At 42.5% G+C, this 20018-nt stretch overlaps 1 protein-coding gene across 1 annotated transcript in view; it reads left to right on the top strand.

Annotated features, from left to right (window-relative positions):
* Nucleotides 1–495: 495 nt before the first annotated feature.
* The window catches only part of LOC115192316 (receptor-type tyrosine-protein phosphatase F-like), a 435047-nt gene continuing 415524 nt past the window's right edge, over nucleotides 496–20018 (top strand). Inside the window, exon 1 of the mRNA XM_029750668.1 lies at nucleotides 496–840. The gene's annotated coding sequence lies outside the window, so the exon portion shown is untranslated. The remainder of the gene's footprint in view (nucleotides 841–20018) is intronic.

Genomic DNA, 20018 nt, shown 5'->3' with positions numbered 1-20018 from the left:
TAATATGAAATACAGAATTTTACTTGCCGCCAAGCTGTCAAATTCATGGTAGCCCCTTTACAGTGTAGCCTTCTATCCTTGTCTGCCTCCTTACTGCTAGCCTACATTCATCACATTGCCGACCTTAGTTACACCCAACAACTCCACCCTGATTTTCAACCCTGGATTATAACTCCAAAGCCTAATGAAAGTGATATTAGGCGTACTCTGAAAAAATATAATACAAATAATAAAATGATACGCTACATGTTCATCTCTATTGCCTAATGCCTGAACCCTCAATATTTAAAATGAATTCATCATCACAGTTATCAGGCTATTTACTTTTAATATGGAGACGAACTGAAAAGGAAAAATAAAACCATAACTAGAAAAAAAAATAGGTGTAGTTTTAAATCCTCTTCATTCCGTAAATGATCGACCATATCCGACAAAGCCCGAGAATGCCTGCGAACAATTTGTGTGAGAGCAGAGAAGGGATTGTTGTGCATTCTTGAGCGCTACAGAGGAGAGAGAGAAAGAGCGCATTTCACTGTGCGACAAACAGCGGTTGAGCTACTGAGAGGAGAGGAGACATTCGGACACATTGCTTCTCTACTTGGAAAATATATGGTCTAATTCAGCAGAACTGTCCATCAGGTCCTATACATCTCAAGGATTATACTTTAAATTCCTCCTTGTGTAGCCTATTACGGAGAGGACGCACGCCCGGAGGAGAGCAGAGGTGGACATCGGGACTGAGAAGGAAAGGAATTGTATTCTTTCTGAAGTGGATCGAGAGAACCAAGTGGTTGCTATTTTCGAAGACAGAAATGCCAATGACCAGGGGACCTAGAGAGAGTGAGTTTTTGCATTTCATATACTATTGACAATTCCTGGTTGTGGTGTTCGTTTGACTGACATTTGAATCACATGTATTGTTCAGGAGTGGCCGCATCTTAGCCCACTGATAATGATGCCCACTGATTTGGAATATAGCCTGGCTTTCGGTAAGAATAATTTCGTCATGTTGAAAAGTTGTGTGCTGAGTATGAGAGGGATATTGTTTTTCTGGCTACTTCATGACAGAATACATCCAAATGTCAATCGATTCAGAGCTTGTTCGAGATCAATACGGCTGTGTACACGCCTCACGGGCAAATAGCAGACAGGAGCACCTGTCAAGCTGCTCTCTGCTCTGCTCTGTTCACCCGTGGAACCTGTTACATAGAGACAAACAGGTTGGGCAAATTACATGATGGAGAGGGGTCAATTAACCAACCACTGCCACTGGAAACAGTGTATCCTTTGTCACAACACATTGGCATGTAAATTATTTGAACTATTCCGTTTTATAACAGCCTAGTTGTTTGCGCAATACTGGACATGTATCGAATTTGCTATTGGATAGGCTACCAATAAGATACTTATTAACATAATTGTAAAATCTTATTTGTTAAGATACTGGTGTAGGATGTTATTTTGATCACCCTGATGCAAGCGAACTTTCCTGCAATGCAGGGGGAAAAAATGTGTAGTGTATTTGAGTTTTAAAAAGGCTTCTGAAGTTTGTAATTTCCACTTTGAAATTTCCGTTACAAAAATGTATCGACCTCTAAAAAATGTCCATTCTAATCCACATAATAATTCACATTTGCTGTTGCTGCAGGATTATTCTCTTGCTGTAGCAAACTAGCTCAAATTAAGATCCTACACCTGTCTAATACATAGGCTACTTGAAGGCCATTATTCAAGCCCACATATCTGCCGTCCACAAGAAACAAATCAGGCTGCGTTTAGACAGACAGCCCAATTCTGTTTTTTTTCCGCTATTTGGTCTTTTGATCAAATGCATCAGATCCTTTCACCCCTAATCTTTTTCGGAGCTGATCTGTGAAAAAAAGATCAGAATTGGGCTTGCCTGTCTAAACGCAGCCTTAGTGGTCTGTGCAAACTGGTGTTTGTGATGGAACTCACGTTATGCACTGATCTATTTCTGATTGTTTGCAAATAGGGAAACAATAGATGGTAGGCTATCATGGCTTTATTTGTCACATTATATGGAACATGTGAATATGACGATGTATGGGTCTATTGGGCTAAATCATTTATTTTCAGTTATTTCTCATCAAACCTCATTATGCATTATTTCCAGAGCCCCTAAGTTATGTCATCAAGGTTGAAATCTATTTGCCTGGCTAGGCATTTCTTTCCCACTGTCATTTGTGTAGAATAAAACCCGCTGGGCATACTACGTCATTTCAATGTGGATAACTGACTAGTATTTGTCAAAAAGACAGCAAGCATTTTGTTGAATTTCCAATGTGTTATCACCTATGCTTTCAAACATCTCAAAGCACAACCAAATTCCAATGGTAAACAATGTCTGATAGTTGGTTTAGTTGTCACCCAAATGTCTATCACTGTGCGTTCAACTATTTTAAAGCACAGCAAAGTTTAAATGGGAATACAATGTCAGATATTTTTATTATTTATACAACAGAATTATGTGTTATCACTGTTCTTCATCTAATAGCAGAACCAAATGACCTGGACTGCAGTCGAGATTATAATAAAAGTATATGGTGCAAGTGATCAATGCCGTGCGAGATTCTGCGCAGATTATTAAAGCAATTGTGAAGATCTCCACAGAACAGCGAGGATCTATGCATGCCATCTTGAACATGCACACTTTATAAACTCAGTAAAAAAAGAAACGTCCCTTTTTCAGAACCCTGTCTTTCAAAGGTAATTCGTAAAAATCCTAATAACTTCATAGATCTTCATTGTAAAGTGTTTAAACACTGTTTCCCATGCTTGTTCAATGAACAATAAACAATTAATGAACATGCACCTGTGGAACGGTCGTTAAGACACTAACAGCTTACAGACGGTAGGCAATTAAGGTCACAGTTATGAAAACTTAGGACAGTAAAGAGGCCTTTCTACTGACTCTGAAAAACACCTAAAGAAAGATGCCCAGGGTCCCTGCTCATCTGCATGAACGTGCCTTAGGCATGCTGCAAGGAGGCATGAGGACTGCAGATGTGGCCAGGGCAATAAATTGCAATGTCCGTATTGTGAGACGCCTAAGACAGCGCTACAGGGAGACAGGACGGACAGCTGATCGTCCTCGCAGTGGCAGACCATGTGTAACAACACCTGCACAGAATTGGTACATCCGAACATCACACCTGCGGGACAGGTACAGGATGGCAACAACAACTGCCCGAGTTACACCAGGAATGCACAATCCCTCCATCAGTGCTCAGACTGTCCACAATAGGCTGAGAGAGGCTGGACTGAGGGCTTGTAGGCCTGTTGTAAGGCAGGTCCTCACCAGACATCACCGGCAATAACGTTGCCTATGGGCACAAACCCACCGTCGCTGGACCAGACAGGACTGGCAAAAAGTGCTCTTCACTGACCAGTCGCGTTTTTTTCTCACCAGGGGTGATGGTCGGATTTGCGTTTATCGTCGAAAGAATGAGCGTTACACTGAGGCCTGTACTCTTGAGCGGGATCGATTTGGTGGTGGAGGGTCCGTCATGGTCTGGGGCGGTGTGTCACAGCATCATCGGACTGAGCTTGTTGTCATTGCAGGCAATCTCCACGCTGTGTCACACGCTTGTCACATGTCTGTGGAACTTGTTCAGTTTATGCATCAGTTGTTGAATCTTGTTATGTTCATACAAATATTAACACATGTTAAGTTTGCTGAAAATAAACGCAGTTGACAGTGAGAGGACGTTTCTGTTTTTGCTGAGTTTATGACTACATAACAAGAAATGTATAGTTGCAGTAACCTCAAAACATTTTAAGGAGATGTATCTACTGCTTGGAAAGTTCCTTCTGAGCCTCCAGCTTAATCACGTTCTTTAACATTTATTTCTGGTTGAGTTTCAGACCATATCATCATGAATACAACATATTATTTGTTAATTTGTTGACAAGATAATAGTCTATTTATTGTATTTCAAAAGTGATATTGAATTGTGTTTGGTTGTCAACGCAACCAAATATCAACATTTGAAGGAGATGTATCTTCTGCTTGGATAGTTCCATCTGTGACACTAGTTAGTCTGGCTTTAATTAAAGTTTGCCCACAAATGAATAATTTATATGTTTGATTCACATCTCCATCTAAACCAAAAATCTAAGTTAAAGAATAGCAATAAATCAAATCAAACTTTTAATGCACTTTATATGAAGTTTGATTTGATTTAGTCCTATTTGTTAACTTTGATATTTGGTTGAGATAAAGACGTAAATCCAACATATTAATTATTAATTTGTAGCTAGTATTCCTGAAAGCTAAGACTCTCTGGAATATGGCTGTGCCTTCTGTTCCCCTCTATGATGATCTCAGGCCACATTAGAAAGGAGTGTCACAAAAAAAACACAATTTGGACCCCATAAGAACACCTTCCAACAAGCGCTGTCAAAGCCCTTCTAAGGGTAGCCTTTCCACCCCTTATTTAATCTAGCTCTTGTAACTGACTGGGTTCAAACCAGGTCTCCCGTCACATGACTGTTAAGACTTTGTTAGCCCACTTAGATAAAGCCCATACGGATGAGTTCAGGAAGCTAACACAAGTCTTTTAGTTTCCGGGCAAAGTTACTCATGAAAAAATGATGGTTCATCAAACCACCTCAGTTACATTTCATCTCCTTTGACCTCATACTTAGAGATCACGGCACCAATATAACTGACTGGGTTTGAAATCAGGCCTACTGCACAACAACAACCCTTTCTGTGGCAAACAGAAGCAAAAGGACTTGATGCACCTCATTTAATAAGAGCGCAACAGAGGTGGTTTGGTGACTACATTTTAGTCATTTAGTAGATGTTCTTATTCAGAGCGTCTTACAGTAGTGAGTGCATACATTTCATACTTTTCTTTCTCTGTACTGATCAATGCATGTCATGAGCAACTTCGCCTGAGAACTGAAGATGTGTTGGTTTGACTGATGGGGTTCTAACCAAGGTTTGGAACAGCGGCTTCTTCCTTGCTGAGCGGCCTTTCAGGTTATGTCGATATATGACTCGTTTTACTGTGGATATAGATACTTTTGTACCTGTTTCCTCCAGCATCTTCACAAGGTCCTTTGCTGTTGTCCTGGGATGGATTTGCACTTTTCGCACCAAAGTATGTTCATCTCTAGGAGACAGAGCTCATCTCCTTCCTGAGCGGTAAGACGGCTGCGTGGTCCCATGGTGTTTATACTTGCGTACTATTGTTTGTACAGATGAACGTGGTACCTTCAGGCGTTTGGAAATTGCTCCCAAGGATGAACCTTGTTGACCTTGTGGAGGTGTATACTTTATTTTCTGAGGTCTTGGCTGATTTCTTTTGATTTTCCCATGATGTCAAGCAAAGAGCCACTGAGTTTGAAGGTAGGCCTTGAAATACATCCACAGGTACACCTCCAATTGAGTCAAATGATGTCAATGAACCTATCAGAAGCTTCTAAAGCCATGACATAAGCTGGAATTGTGATACAGTGAATTATAAGTGAAATAATCTGTCTGTAAACAATTGTTGGAAAAATTGCTTGTGTCATGCATGAAGTAGATGTCCTAACCGACTTGCCAAAATTATAGTTTGTTAACAAGAAATTTGTGGATTTGTTGAAAAGCGAGTTTTAATGACTCCAACCTAAGTGTATGTAAACTTCCGACTTCAACTGTATATGCATATAAATATATATTTTTTAGGCTTGCCTGTTATGCATGTTATTTTGGCGTTAATACGTGTCACATAACAGTTTGCAAACAATGTAAAAATAATATATATCATTGAGTTAATAAAGCCGCATACAAACATGGTCTCTTTTATGTCTTCTTGAATAAGGCATCTCCATAATGCAGGTGTTTTAGCCTAGCTCAGTGCTTTCAGTTGTGGTGGGGCAAGCCAGCAGAAAATACGTTGCATTGCGCCATGATTGGCTCAGTGTTCTGTCACTCATGAGGACTTTATGTAACTGCCAAGTGTAAGAGGAGACATTGAAAATTCTAGGCCTTTGTTTGCTGCCATAGAAGTGCCCATCCAAGAAGGCTCAAGGTAATTGGCCACAGATAGAATTACGTCAAATCACGTTATACACTAACGGTTAGAAGTTTTTGAACACCTACTCATTCAAGGGTTTTTCTTTATTTTTACTATTTTCTACATTGTAGAATAATAGTGAAGACATCAAAACGATGAAATAACACAGAAGGAATCATGTAGTAACCAACAAAGTGTTAAACATATCAAAATGTATTTTATATTTGAGATTCTTCAAACAGCCACCCTTTTCCTTGATGACAGCTTTGCACACTCTTGGCATTCTCTCAACCAGTTTCACCTAGAATGCTTTTCCAACACTCTTGAAGGAGTTCCCTGTCACGTTCGTTAGAATGATCGGACCAAGGCGCAGCATGAGTAGAAAGTGAAACTTTAGAAAAATACAAAACAAATAAAGAATAAATGAACCGTGACTACAATGCAGCTACACATAAACAATATCCCAAACCCCAAGTGAAAAACAAGCTACTTAAGTATGATCCCCAATTAGAGACAACGATTACCAGCTGCCTCTAATAGGGAATCATATAAATCACCAACATAGAAAATAAAACGTGGAACCCACATAGAAATAAATAAACTAGATCACCCAGTCACACCCCGAACCACTTCACCATAGATAAACAATGGCTCTCTATGATCAGGGTGTGACAGTACCCCCCCAAAGGTGCGGACTCCGGCCGCAAAACCTGAAACCAAAAGGGAGGGTTAGGGGGGGTGCCTAGTGTCGGTGGCGGCTCTGGTGCAAGACGAAGAACCCTCTCATCCCGCGGATCCGCCAGCATTGGAGGCGGCTCTGGCGCGGGACGAAGAACCCGCTCAGCTCGCGGATCCACCATCCTTGATGGTGGCTCTAGTGCGGGCCGAAGAACCCGCTCATCCCTCGGATCCAGCCATGGACCCAGGCTGGACACTGTGCCTGGACTGGATCTCGGTGCAGAGGAAGACTCCCACCATGGAGCGGGACTGGATGCTGTGCCTGGACTGGACATCAACGCAGAAGAAGACTCTGTCCTTGGAGCTGGACTGGCCACCATGCTTAGACTGGGCATCGGCGCAGAGGAAAGCTCCGGTCATGGAGCTGGAGGTTCTGGACCGTGGACCGTCTCTGGAGGTTTCGGACTGTGGATCGTCTCTGGAGGTTCCGGACCGTGGGCCATCTCAGGAGGCTCCGGGCCGTGGGCCGTCTCAGGAGGGTCCGGACCGTGGGCCGTCTTTGGAGGTTCTGATCCGTGGGCCGTCTCTGGAGATTCCGGACCATGGACCGTCTCAGGAGGCTCCGGGCCGTGGACCGTCTCAGGAGGCTCCGGGCCGTGGACGGTCTCAGGAGGCTCCGGGCCGTGGACTGCCTCAGGAGGCTCCGGGCCATGGACCGTCTCAGGAGGCTCCGGCTGTGGACCATCTCAGGAGGCTCTGGACTGGGAAGGCACACTGGAGGCCTGATGCATGGGGCCTGCACAGGTGGCGCCAGACTGGTAACACGCACCTCAGGGTGAGTGCGGGGAGCAGGCACAGGACGTACCTGACAGAGGACACGCACTTCAGGAAGAGTGCGAGGAAGAGGCACAGGACGTACTGGACTGGGAATGCGCACTGGAGACCTAGTGCGTGGAGCCGGCACAGGTGGTGCCAAACTGGTGACACGCACTTCAGGGCAAGTGCGGGGAGCAGGGACAGGACGCACTGGGCTGTGAAGGCGCACTGGAGACCTGGTGCGTAGAACCAGTGCAGGATATACTGGACCGTGGAGGCGCACTGGAGGTCTGGAGCATAGAGCTGGCACAACCCGTCCTGGCTAGATGCTCACCTTAGCCCGGCAAGTGCAGGGCGCTGGCACAGGACGCACTGGGCTGTGAAGGCGCACTGGTGACACAGTGTGTAGAGCTGGCGCAGGATATCCTGGACTGTGAAGGCGCACTGGAGGCCTGATGCGTGGGGCCGATACAGGTAGCACCGGACTGGTGGCACGCACTTCAGGGCGAGTGCGGGGAACAGGCACAGGACGTACCGGACTGGGGACACGCACTTCAGGGAGAGTGCGAGGAGGTGACACAGGACGTACTGGGCTGTGAAGGTGCACTGGAGACCTGGTGCGTATAGCCGGCCTCAATTGCACCGTAACTTTAACACACTTCTCAGGATGAGTATGGGGAGCTGACACAGGTGGCATTGGATGACTAACACGCTCCTCAGGGCAAATGCCGTGCATACTATGCCAAACGAACAACTCTCTCTCTTCACTCTTCTCCAATTTATCCAACAATTCCTCAAAAGTCTCTAAATCTCCCCTCCGTTCACTCTCCTCCAATTTATCCAATAACTCCTCAACGGACTCTGACTCACCCCAATATTCCTCTTCGCTCTCCGACTCACCCCTCGGCCTTGCCGACCACTCCATGTGCCCCCCCCCCCCCCCCCAAAAAAACCGTTTTGGGGCTGTCTCTCGGGCTTCCGTCGTGGTTGCAAACCTCGGAGTCGTCGTTGATGTTCCTTCGCTGCCTCCGCCTGCTTCCATGGCAGGCTTCTGTCTCCTGCCATGATTTCGTCTCACGTCCAGGATGTCCTCCACTCCTGGCTTTCCTCCTGGTCACGCTGCTTGGTCCTGGTCGGATGGGATATTCTGTCACGTTCGTTAGAATGATCGGACCAAGGCGCAGCGTGAGTAGCGTTCCACATAATTTATTAGAAAGTGAAACTTTCGAAAAATACAAAACAAATAAAGAGTAAACAAACCGTGACTACAATGCAACTACACATAAACAATATCCCATAACCCCAAGTGAAAAACAAGCTACTTAAGTATGATCCCCAATTAGAGACAACGATTACCAGCTGCCTCTAATAGGGAATCATACAAATCACCAACATAGAAAATAAAACGTAGAACCCACATAGAAATAAATAAACTAGATCACCCCCCAGTCACGCCCCGAACCACTTCACCATAGAGAAACAATGGTCAGGGCGTGACATTCCCACATGTGCTGCGCACTTGTTGGCTGCTTTTCCTTCACTTTGCGGTCCGACTCATCCCAAACCAACTCAATTTGGTTGAGGTCGGGAGGCCAGGTCATCTGATGCAGCACTCCATCACTCTCCTTCTTGGTAAAATAGACCTTACACAGCCCGGAGGTGTGTTTTGGGTCATTGTCCTGTTGAAAAACAAATGATAGTCCCACTAAGCCCAAAACAGATTGGATGGTGTATCGCTGCAGAATGCTGTGGTAGCCATGCTGGTGAACTTTGCCTTGAATTCCAAATAAATCACAAATAAAAATGTGATTTGACCAGCAAAGCACCCCCACACCATAACACCTCCTCGTCCATGCTTTATGGTGGGAAATTCACATCCGTTCACCCACACCACGTATCACAAAGACACAGTGGTTGGACCTAAAAATCTTCAATTTGGGCTCCAGACCAAAGGACAAATGTCCACCAATTTAATGTCCATTGCTCATGTTTCTTGGCCCAAGCAAGTCTCTTCTTCTTATTGGTGTCCTTTAGTAGTGGTTTCTTTGCAGCAATTCGACCATGAAGGCCTGATTCACACAGTATCCTCTGAGCAGTTGATGTTGAGATGTGTCTGTTACTTGAACTCTGTGATGCATTTATTTGGGCTGCAATTTCTGAGCCTGGTAACTCTAATGAACTTGTCCTCTGCAGCAGAGGTAACTCTGGGTCTTCCATTCCTGTGGCAGTCCTCATGAGAGCTAGTTTCATCATTGCTCTTGATGGTATTTGCGACTGCACTTGAAGAAACTTTCAAAGTTCTTGAACATTTCTGTATTGACTGACCTGCATGTCTTAAAGTAATGATGGACTTTCGTTTCTCTTTGCTTATTTGAGCTGTTCTTGCCTTAATATGGACTTGGTCTTTTACCAAATAGGGCTATCTTCTGTATATCCCGCCTACCTTGTCACAACACAACTGATTGGCTCAAACACATTACGAAGGAAAGACATTCCACAAATTAACTTTTAAAAAGGCAGACCTGTTCATTGAAACGCATTCCTGGTGACTACCTCATGAAGCTGGTTGAGAGAATGCCAAGAGTGTGCAAAGCTGTCATCAAGGCAAAGGGTGGCTATTTGAAGAATCTCAAATATAACATATATTTTGATTTTTTTAACACTTTTTTGGTTACTACATGATTCATTATGTGTTATTTCATAGTTTTGATGTCTTCACTATTATTCTACAATGTAGAAAATAGTAAAAATAAAGAAAACCCTTTTAATGAGTAGGTGTTCTAAAACTGTTGACCGGTAGTGTGTACAGTAGCTTTGATTGGACTGATCATGTAGACATCATACTTTCGCAATCTTAGCTAGCAATCATCATCATAAATCAAGTTGACCATCTACTGGACGTGATCTCAAGATAATTGGTTCCGTGATCTCAAGATTTACATGCTAAAATCACCACTGTTCCTTGAAGAGACCCATCCAAGTCACAGGACCATTGCCTAGGCTTTAGCTCAACAGGCTAACACAGTCTTTACCCAGTCAGTCACATGTTAACATTATAATACCCACCCTTGCCAGAAACTTTAAACTAACACACTAAGAGTATTGTATTTGGTACAAATCATTCCCTAAATTCTAGACCTCAGCTGAATCTGATAATAATTGATAATGATCTGATAACTATTGATTCTACATCTGCATTGCTTGCTGTTTGTGGTTTTAGGCTGGGTTTCTGTATAGCACTTTGTGACATCGGCTGATGTAAAAAGGACTTCATAATACATTTGAATAAATTTGATTGATAATGAATGATGTGCCTGTTGACTAAGTTGAGGAGACTAAATTACTTGGTGTTACCTTGGATTGTAAACTGTCATGGTGAAAACATATTGATTCAATGGTTCTGAAGATGGGGAGAGATCTGTCCATGATAAAGAGATGCTCTTCTTCTTTTGACACCACACTCCACAAAGCAAGTTCTTTAGCCTTTAGTTTTATCTTATCTTGATTATTGCCCAGTGATATGGTCAGACGCTGCAAAGAAGGACCTAGAAAAACCGCAGCTGGCCCTGAACAGAGAGGCACGTTTTGCTCTTCACTTTAATCAGAGGGCTATTATCAATACTATGCATGCCAGTCTCAGAGATTGACTGCATCACTTCTTGTTTTTATTGGAAACAGTCATGTGTTGAAAATTCCAAATTGTTTGCATAATCAACTTACACACAGCACTGACACACACACTTACCCCACCAGGAATAGGATCATAATAGATTATAGCCAAAACGGTTTGAACGCTAGAGCCAAATTCATACAAAGATTGGCTTCAGAAACTGCCAGAAGCTTCTGTTTACCACAGTGAGCATTTCATACTATCTGTTCTCCTCTATTTTTGTTGGCTGGCAAAGTACCAGGATGTTGTGTCTGGTTTTGAATCTGAATTTAGAGAACTGAATTTGAAAACTTAATCTGAATGCATCTGAGAAGTTAAATATATGAAACGTTGATGAACTTGAAATTATAGTTTGTAAACTTGATAAACAGATAATGAACGCAATATCTACCATATTGCAACTGAATATATCAACATTGCATTTGAATCGTCAATTAAATTGAAATTAAATGTTAAAATTGAATGCAATATTCACTAAATTCAGATTCAAATCATGAATTATAAGGTCAATTTATGAGTTCAATGATTAAGTTTGTGCATTAAAAATTTCTAAAATATTTACATTCAAATTCAAATTACAAAATTGTATTTTTATTTTATTTAACCTTTATTCAACTAGGCAAGTCAGTTATGAACAAATTCTTATTTACAATGACGGCCTAGGAACAGTGGGTTAACTGCCTTATTCAGGGGAAGAACGACATATACAAATGATAAATTATGTAATTCAAGTACAATTCTGTTGGCACTGAAATTGCTCCATATGTAGGACTATGTTTGCTCTAGCCTTGATAATTAAAATATATATATTTTTTGTCATTTGAAAATCAACCAGTGCTCCACACAGCAGCGCTCACACATAGCAAGTTTCTATGTAATCTGTCTAGGGAGAGGAATTAGATTTGAGGAGGAAGATGCAACATCGTCTATTGGGTTTGACGCATTCATTTTCCTCCCTTCAAATCCAACTCGTCCTCGCTGTTGTTGTTATGCAGAACCGTTACAATAGGTAGTATGGGTTCGACTTACTATAGCATGCAGCATACATTTAGCATTTATTTTGTCTAATATTTCCACACTATGAGGTTGGAATAATACCACATTTTTTTGAAAATGATGATAATGCCCTTTAGTCTAAGAGCTGTTTCAAAAGACCGCCTGACAATTCATACTGCTTTGGTGGGATGGGGTTTTAGTTAATAGACCAATAAGAAACCTCTCTACCATTAACAACTAGTTTTCAGTTTTCCCCTCTCCACTCAGACCACTCCCAGACAGTCCTAGCAAAGAGAGATTGCGCTTTGCTAAGAAGAAATGTTTGTTTCTTTCTGACCATTTTAATTGAAAACAATCACAGTAAGTTACTTAATTGTTAAATTATCAAATAAATGATTTGCAAATAAATGATTTGCTGTTATTGTGAAGTGGAAACGCTTAGGAGCAACAACGGCTCAGCCGTGAAGTGGTAGGCCAAAAAAGCTCACAGAATGGGACTGCCGAGTACTGAAGCACATACCGCGTAAAAATAGTTTCCTCGGTTGCAACACTCACTACCAAGTTCCAACCTGCCTCTGGAAGCTCCGTCAGCACAATAACTGTTCATCGGAAGCTTCATGAAATGGGTTTCCATGGCCGAGCAGCCGCACACAAGCCTAAGATCACCATGCGCAATGCAAAGCATCGACTGGAGTGGTGTAAAGCTTGCTGCCATTGGACTCTGGAGCACGTTCTTTGGAGTGATGAATCACGCTTCACCATCTGCCAGTCCAACGGACTAATCTGGGTTTGGTGGATGCCAGGAGAATGCTATCTGCCCCAAGGCTGGTTCAGGCTAGGCCCCTTAGATCCAGTGAGGGGAAAACTTAAATCTACAGCATACAATGACATTATAGATTATTCTGTGCTTCCAACTTTGTGGCCACAGTTTGAGGAAGGTCCTTTCCTGTTTCAGCATGACAATTCCCCCGTGCACAAAGTGAGGTCCACACAGAAATGGTTTGTCGAGATCATTGTGGAAGAACTTGACTGGCCTGCACAGAGCCCTGACCTCAACCCCATTTAACACCTTTGGGATGAATTGGAACGCTGACTGTGAGCCAGGCCTAATCGCCAAACATCAGTGTCCGACCTCACTAATGCTCTTGTGGCTGAATGGAAGCAAGTCCCTGCGGCAATGTTCCAACATCTAGTGGAAAGCCTTCCTAGAAGAGTGAAGGCTGTTATAGCAGCAAAAGGGGGACCAACTCCATATTAATACCCATGATTTTGGAATTAGTTGTTTGACGAGCTGGTGTCCACATACTTTTGGTCATGTAGTGTAAATGGCAACAATAATGGACATTCTTACAGAGTAACTATTATAATTTCTAGTAATTCCTGCGTTTTGGCATTTACCATATAATTTACTGAGTATTTAAGATCTAATTCCAGTAGCTGTGTCTCTTCACCCAATGCTCTTCAGTAATCCCAGTTCTCCGTCATTTCAAAGTACATCTGCATTCAAAAGAACTAGAATTTAAATTTAAATACTGTAAAGTATGTATATTGTTTTAAAAATTATTATCTGTGTGGTATATTCGGGAGCACTTCAGTAAATTGTTAGCTCTTAGTAAATTACCCATTTTCAATTGCTCATGATCATTAGTCACCAACTATACTTTAAGCATACTTTTTTGACTACTAGTTTAGTATACATCCCATGGAAAAACGAGTTGTTTGTTTGCCTGATGCCTCAATGGTTCACAGTCTGCATGAGTTTTCTAGTCATGTTGATATTCACTGTGTGTGAATGTTTTTGCTTTGAATCTCAACAGAAAGCAACTGATCTGTTTTGACATTTAAAAGCGATAGTCAGCATATGTTTCATAGTCAAATTATATTTCAGTCGAGGGCATGTTACATCTTTAAAATATGTTTTACTGTCATTCTTATACCTGATAATGTAAAACACATTTCACTGCACCTATCAGCCATAGTAGTACGGCACCTCTGGAGCAAATTAGGGTTAAGTGCCTTGCTCAAGGGCACATCAGATATTTCACCTTGTCGGCTCGGGTATTTCGAATAAGAGACCTTTCGGTTACTGGCCCTTCTAACCGCTAGGCTACTTGTGTAACGATGTGTGCTGAGAGTCAGGAAGCAAGTTCAGGGAGTGAGTGTTTTAATCAAATAAAATGGAACATAATACAAAACAAGAAACACTGACAGCACACAGACATGAAACAGAAACAATGACGCCTGGGGAAGGAACCAAAGGGAGTGACATATATAGGGAAGGTAATCAGGGAAGTGATGGAGTCCAGGTGAGTCTGATGATGCACAAGCGCGCGTAACGATGGTGACAGGTGTGCGCCATAATGAGCAGCCTGGTGACCTAGAGGCCGGAGAGGGAGCAAATGTGTCAGTACCCCCTCCCCGCAGGACGCCAACCAAAATGACGATCCCGGGGATCAGGAGTGGACCGGTCACCTCTGCTGAGGTGCGGAAAACCTGTCAGTCCGGCTGAGACGCGGGAGCATGGCGACCTAGAGCGCCGGAGAAAGCATAAGTGACGATACCCCCTCCCCGGCACGTTCGGCTCCTACCGCAGGACGCCAACCAAAGAGATGATCCCGGGGATCAGGAGCGGACCAGTCACCCCGGCTGATGCGCTGGAACCTGTCGTCAGCTGGGGTGCAGGAACATGGCGACCTAGAGCACTGGAGAAAGTGCATATGTGACAGTACCCCCTCCCCGGCGTGTTCGGCTCCTGCCACAGGACACCAACCCCAGGGACGATCCCGGGGATCAGGAGTGGACCGGTCGCCTCCGCTGAGGCGCAGAAACCTGTTCACCCCGCTGAGGCATGGGAGCCTGTCGAGCCAGCTGAGGTATGGAAACCCATCGAGCCAGCTGAGGAAGGGGAACCCGTCTAACCCGCCAAGGCATGGGAATCTGACAAACCGGCTGAGGCCTCCCAGGTAGCTCCGGTTCTGACACCCGGACCCGACATCACCTCCAACACAATTTTTTAAATAAAATAATAATAAAAAAAAACACTCCTTGATGCATCCCTTTGTTGAGTCATCATTCTGTAACGAGTGCGCTGAGAGTCGGGAAGAAAGTTCAGGAAGTGAGCGTTTTAATAAAATAAACGGAACATAATACAAAACAAGAAACACTAACAGCACACAGACATGAAACAGAAACAATGACGCCTGGGGGAAGGAACCAAAGGGAGTGACATATATAGGGAAGGTAATCAGGGAAGTGATGGAGTCCAGGTGAGTCTGATGACGCGCTAGCGTGCGTAACGATGGTGACAGGTGTGCGCCATAACGAGCAGCCTGGTGACCTAGAGGCCGGAGAGGGAGCACACGTGACAACTTGCCGCCCGAAAGAACTCACACCATGGTGCAACTCTACAAGTCAATATTAAAATAGATGTTGGTACCCTATCTGGCTCATATTGAAATCACTCTTTGCTTAGCAGCAGTGAACCTGGTTCTCTACTTGGTTGCTGTCCATGCTTACCATGGCTGAACTGGAAAGAGACATTTACACTGGGTGCATTCCAAATGGCACCCTATTCCCTACAAAGTGCACTACTTTTGACCTGAGCCCTATGGACCCTAGTCAAAAGTAGTGCACTATAAAGAGAATAGAGTGCCGCTTGGGAAGCAGACACTGTGTGGCGTGGACTGGGGATGGATGGATGAAATGATCTGAATTAAACCACAATAACAACAGAGCCCAAGCTGTAGGGTTGGTTCTCTGTGTCTCCCCAAGAAGGGACAGGAACATGCAGTGTGTCACTTGGTTGTCAATGTATTGTCCTTCTGCTGATTGAGCTATCTGCAGAAAAGTCCAGGTTCTCTCTTTCCTTACATTTCCCAACAATTGAACAGCAACAGAGTGGCTCTGGTTTTTCAATTACACCGGCCCATTGTTTGACCAGTATACAGGGTCTGGTTGGCAATGTTTTTGTCTTGTCACAGGGCAAGGGGAAGATCCTATCAGCCACAGACCTAACTGAGTACCAAATAGTACCCTACTAACTATATAGCACACTACTTTGCACTGATCAAAAGTAGTGCACTACGTAGGGAATAGGGTGCCATTCGGGACTCATGCCTAAAGGCTATGATTTCCCCAAGGCAATTGGCACTGTATCTAGTAATTCTACAACTGTGTCGTTGTGTATGTGGTGTTCTGCCACTGTGTTTTCTGTCTGTGATGGCTGTGATGTCAGAATAGATATTAGTTGATTGATTTGAATAATGGCAACTTCATTAATTAGACTAAACTTCATTAAAAGCGCTCTCTTTTTCACAGAAGGTAATAGGTGGAAATAATTAGAAATACATTGTAATCACTGTGCCGCAACAACATACAATAGTGTTTTCTATTAAATTCAACAGAAACTTGTATTTTCTTCATTTGATGAACAAATACAACATTTTGGTGTGTGGGCCTATACAGGATGTTGGTGTTTTCTAATCGTGTTTTCTTTTGAATTCAACAGATATTTTCAGTTTATTTTCTTCATTTGATGAACAAATGCACATTTTTGGTAGCCTGTCCCAGATCTGTTTGTGCTTTTAACTTCAACGCTGTCATTGGCATGACAATGAGTACCAAGAATTTGGCACTCAGGGTGGCAGACTGGCACTCAGGCAGTGGTGTAAATTTTACTTAAATTGTTTTTGGGGTATCTGTACCCTACTTCACTATATATATTTTCGACAACTTTTATTTTTACTTCACTACATTCCTAAATAAAATAATGTACTTTTTACTCCACATATTTTCTCTGATACCAAAAAGTACTAATTTTGAATGCTTAGCAGGACAGGAAAATGGTCCAATTCACGTAATTATCAAGAGAACGTCCCTGGTCATCCCTACTGCCTTTTTTCTGGCGGACTCACACATTTTTCTGGTGGATACATGCTTACTTTGTAAATTATGTCTGAGTATTGGAGTGTGTCCCTGGCTATCCGTACATTAAAATTACAACAAAACGGTGCCGTCTGGTTTACTTAATGTAAGGAACTTGAAATTATTTGTACTTTTACTTTTACTTTTGATACTTAAGTATATTTTAGCAATTACATTTACATTTGATACTTAAGTATATTTAAAACCAAATACTTTTAGACTTTTACTCAAGTAGTATTTTACTGGGTGACTTTCACTTTTACAAGAGTCATTTTCTATTAAGGGGTCTTTACTTTTACTCAAGTATGACAATAGGATACTTATTCCACCACTGCACTCAGGGTACAATTTTGGCTGTGTATAGCAGGATTTTGCTGCATCGTTCTCTGGTTCCGTTTCACCTGTTGAGAAGACAATTTCTGCACTTTGAAGTGAAATACTGTCAGTACAAGGAGGGGGAGGAGGAGGAGGAGGAGAAGGGGGACACGTACACTTTGTAGTTGTAGCTATGCATTTTAAATGTTATAACAGCAAAGACTTTTGCGTTGTTGAAATGTTGGGATTTCTTTTGATCATGGAGCCAAAAGGTGTTGCTATACTTTCATTGCTCAACCTGCAGGATTGTCTTAGTTAGAGGGATGTAGACCATAGAGGAGGATGACTGGCATGTTGTTGATTCAGATTGTCCTGCCCTTCTCCCATATTGCTTTGTAAAAGTTGCCACAGCGAAGTCTCTTAACTAGGCAGCTCTGTCAGTCTATTCTCTTATTCTCCCACCCTCCTGTCTGTCTTTCTGCAAATAGGCAGTAATTACCTAATTGAGAGAGAGAGAAAGAGTGAATGGGTGAGAGAGAAGTACACACACACACACACACACACACACACACACACACACACACACACACACACACACACACACACACACACACACACACACACACACACACACACACACACACACACAGACACACACACACACCATTCATTAATAAAACGTCAGAGGATGACTGGCTTTCTGAAAACCTGTCAGGCCCCAAAATAAACATTTACCAAACTCCTTAGCTTACAGGGTGGTAGACTTACTCTTTTTGTTTGCTTGAAAAAAGAACACATGTTCTTCTTTGCATACTTTAGGTACGCCCACTGTGTAAATTGTGCAGTGGGAAAGTGACAGAGAGCATTTTCTTTTTGCTGAATAGCTTACAACATACTGTACATAACAAGTAACGCATCAGATTAGCAAATGGTAAACTGATCAAATTATCATCAACTGTAAAAGCTGATCAAATAACTTGGGTTGGCCTATAATCTTTCATGTACAATGAAACACATCAACTTTGAATATGACATTTGGAATAAATCTGTCATAGAGTGGGTTGAATTGCAACATAACCCTTTACCATCTGTGAATACAGAACTGTGAGTTTCGTTGTTGTTGTCAACACTGAAGATTGTTAGCATTTCTTTACAGGCTGAGATCAAATTAGTAATTAAGCGTTGTCCTTCCTGGGAGACCACCGTGTGTAATTAACATCTGAGAGGAAACGGATAAAAGCGTACTGCTGTCTAACGCTTAATTTCACATTGATGTTTATTCAAAAGAGCACTTATCTAGAGTCCTATCCGTCTCCCATTAGAATACTCTAGTCTAGGACCATCAACACCTAACACTTTACCTCCACTTTATAAGAAGAAAACAAATTACCTTTGCTTTATAAGAAGGACAAAATGAAGGCAGGTGTCTTGTGTTCATAGGTTTTGGGTAAAAGCATTCGCTAAATGACATATATATATAGTGTGGTTTGGCTTGTGTCAACGTCACTTGTGTTGAATGTTTTTACACTTTTTTTTTCATCTGACAGTTGATCTTATTATTTTCAATTGTTGAACACTGTCAGCTATCAAGTTCTCTCTATCTGTTAGATACCGTATGGCTCTAATGTAGAAGCAATGTGAAAGTGTCATGGGCTTTAGACTAAAAGCTAGCTGCACTTAGGCCTGTACTGTATTGTATGTGAGTGTGGGCCTGTTGTGTAAGCCACTTCACAACTACCTTGGGTATCATCCCATTTAGCTTGTGTCCAAAATACTACCCTATTCCTTATATAATGCACTACTTCTAAAAAGTTGTGTGCTAAATAGAAAAATAGGGTATTATTTTTAGAAGTACTGCACTATATTGGGAATAAGGTGCCATTTGTGTCGCAATCATCATCCAATTTACTCCCGAGCCATTAGATTCCACTGGGATGGTTTAACAGTTTAGCAAAAATAGATGTTTTCTTCTTCTTCGCGAAGATCTTTATATTTTCCTTGCCAGAGATCTGTGCTACTTACTATACCATGTGGTACTTTACACTGCCAATATGGGATGGACTCCAGAAACAGAGCGAGCCAAATGAGCTGGCTGTACAGTATGCTACATTCTAAGAAAACCCTTTGAAGAACCTTTTTTGGTTCCAGGTAGAACCCTTTTGATTCTAGGTCAAACTCTTTTGGGCTCCATGTAGAACCCTTTCCACAGAGGGTTCTGCATAGAACCCAAAATGGTTCTACCTTGAACCGAAAAAGGGTTCTACCTGGAACCTAAAAGGGTTCTGCTATGGGGACAGCCAAAGGACCCTTTTGGAACCCTTTTGGAACCCTTTTTTTCTAGGGTGTAGGAGTCACACAGGAGGGGATTGGTAGAACAGAATCTCATATTTTTGACAGTTGAACATGGCAGCTGTGCCTACTTAATGGATGTAGCAGAGCAACGTATTGTAGCTGCTTCAGTGCAGTTACGTCTAGTGAGAAAACACCCAAAAGGTTTTCTTCAGCACCACAGAGACGAGAAATGTCAATATTTAATTCGTGAAAATGTGCATTCTGCTATTATGCTGGATTATTGATGATAATAATGAATT

The sequence above is a fragment of the Salmo trutta genome, chromosome 4 (genome assembly GCF_901001165.1).
Source record: "Salmo trutta chromosome 4, fSalTru1.1, whole genome shotgun sequence".
NCBI lineage: Eukaryota > Metazoa > Chordata > Actinopteri > Salmoniformes > Salmonidae > Salmo > Salmo trutta.
This window is presented reverse-complemented; position numbering and strand designations above follow the sequence as displayed.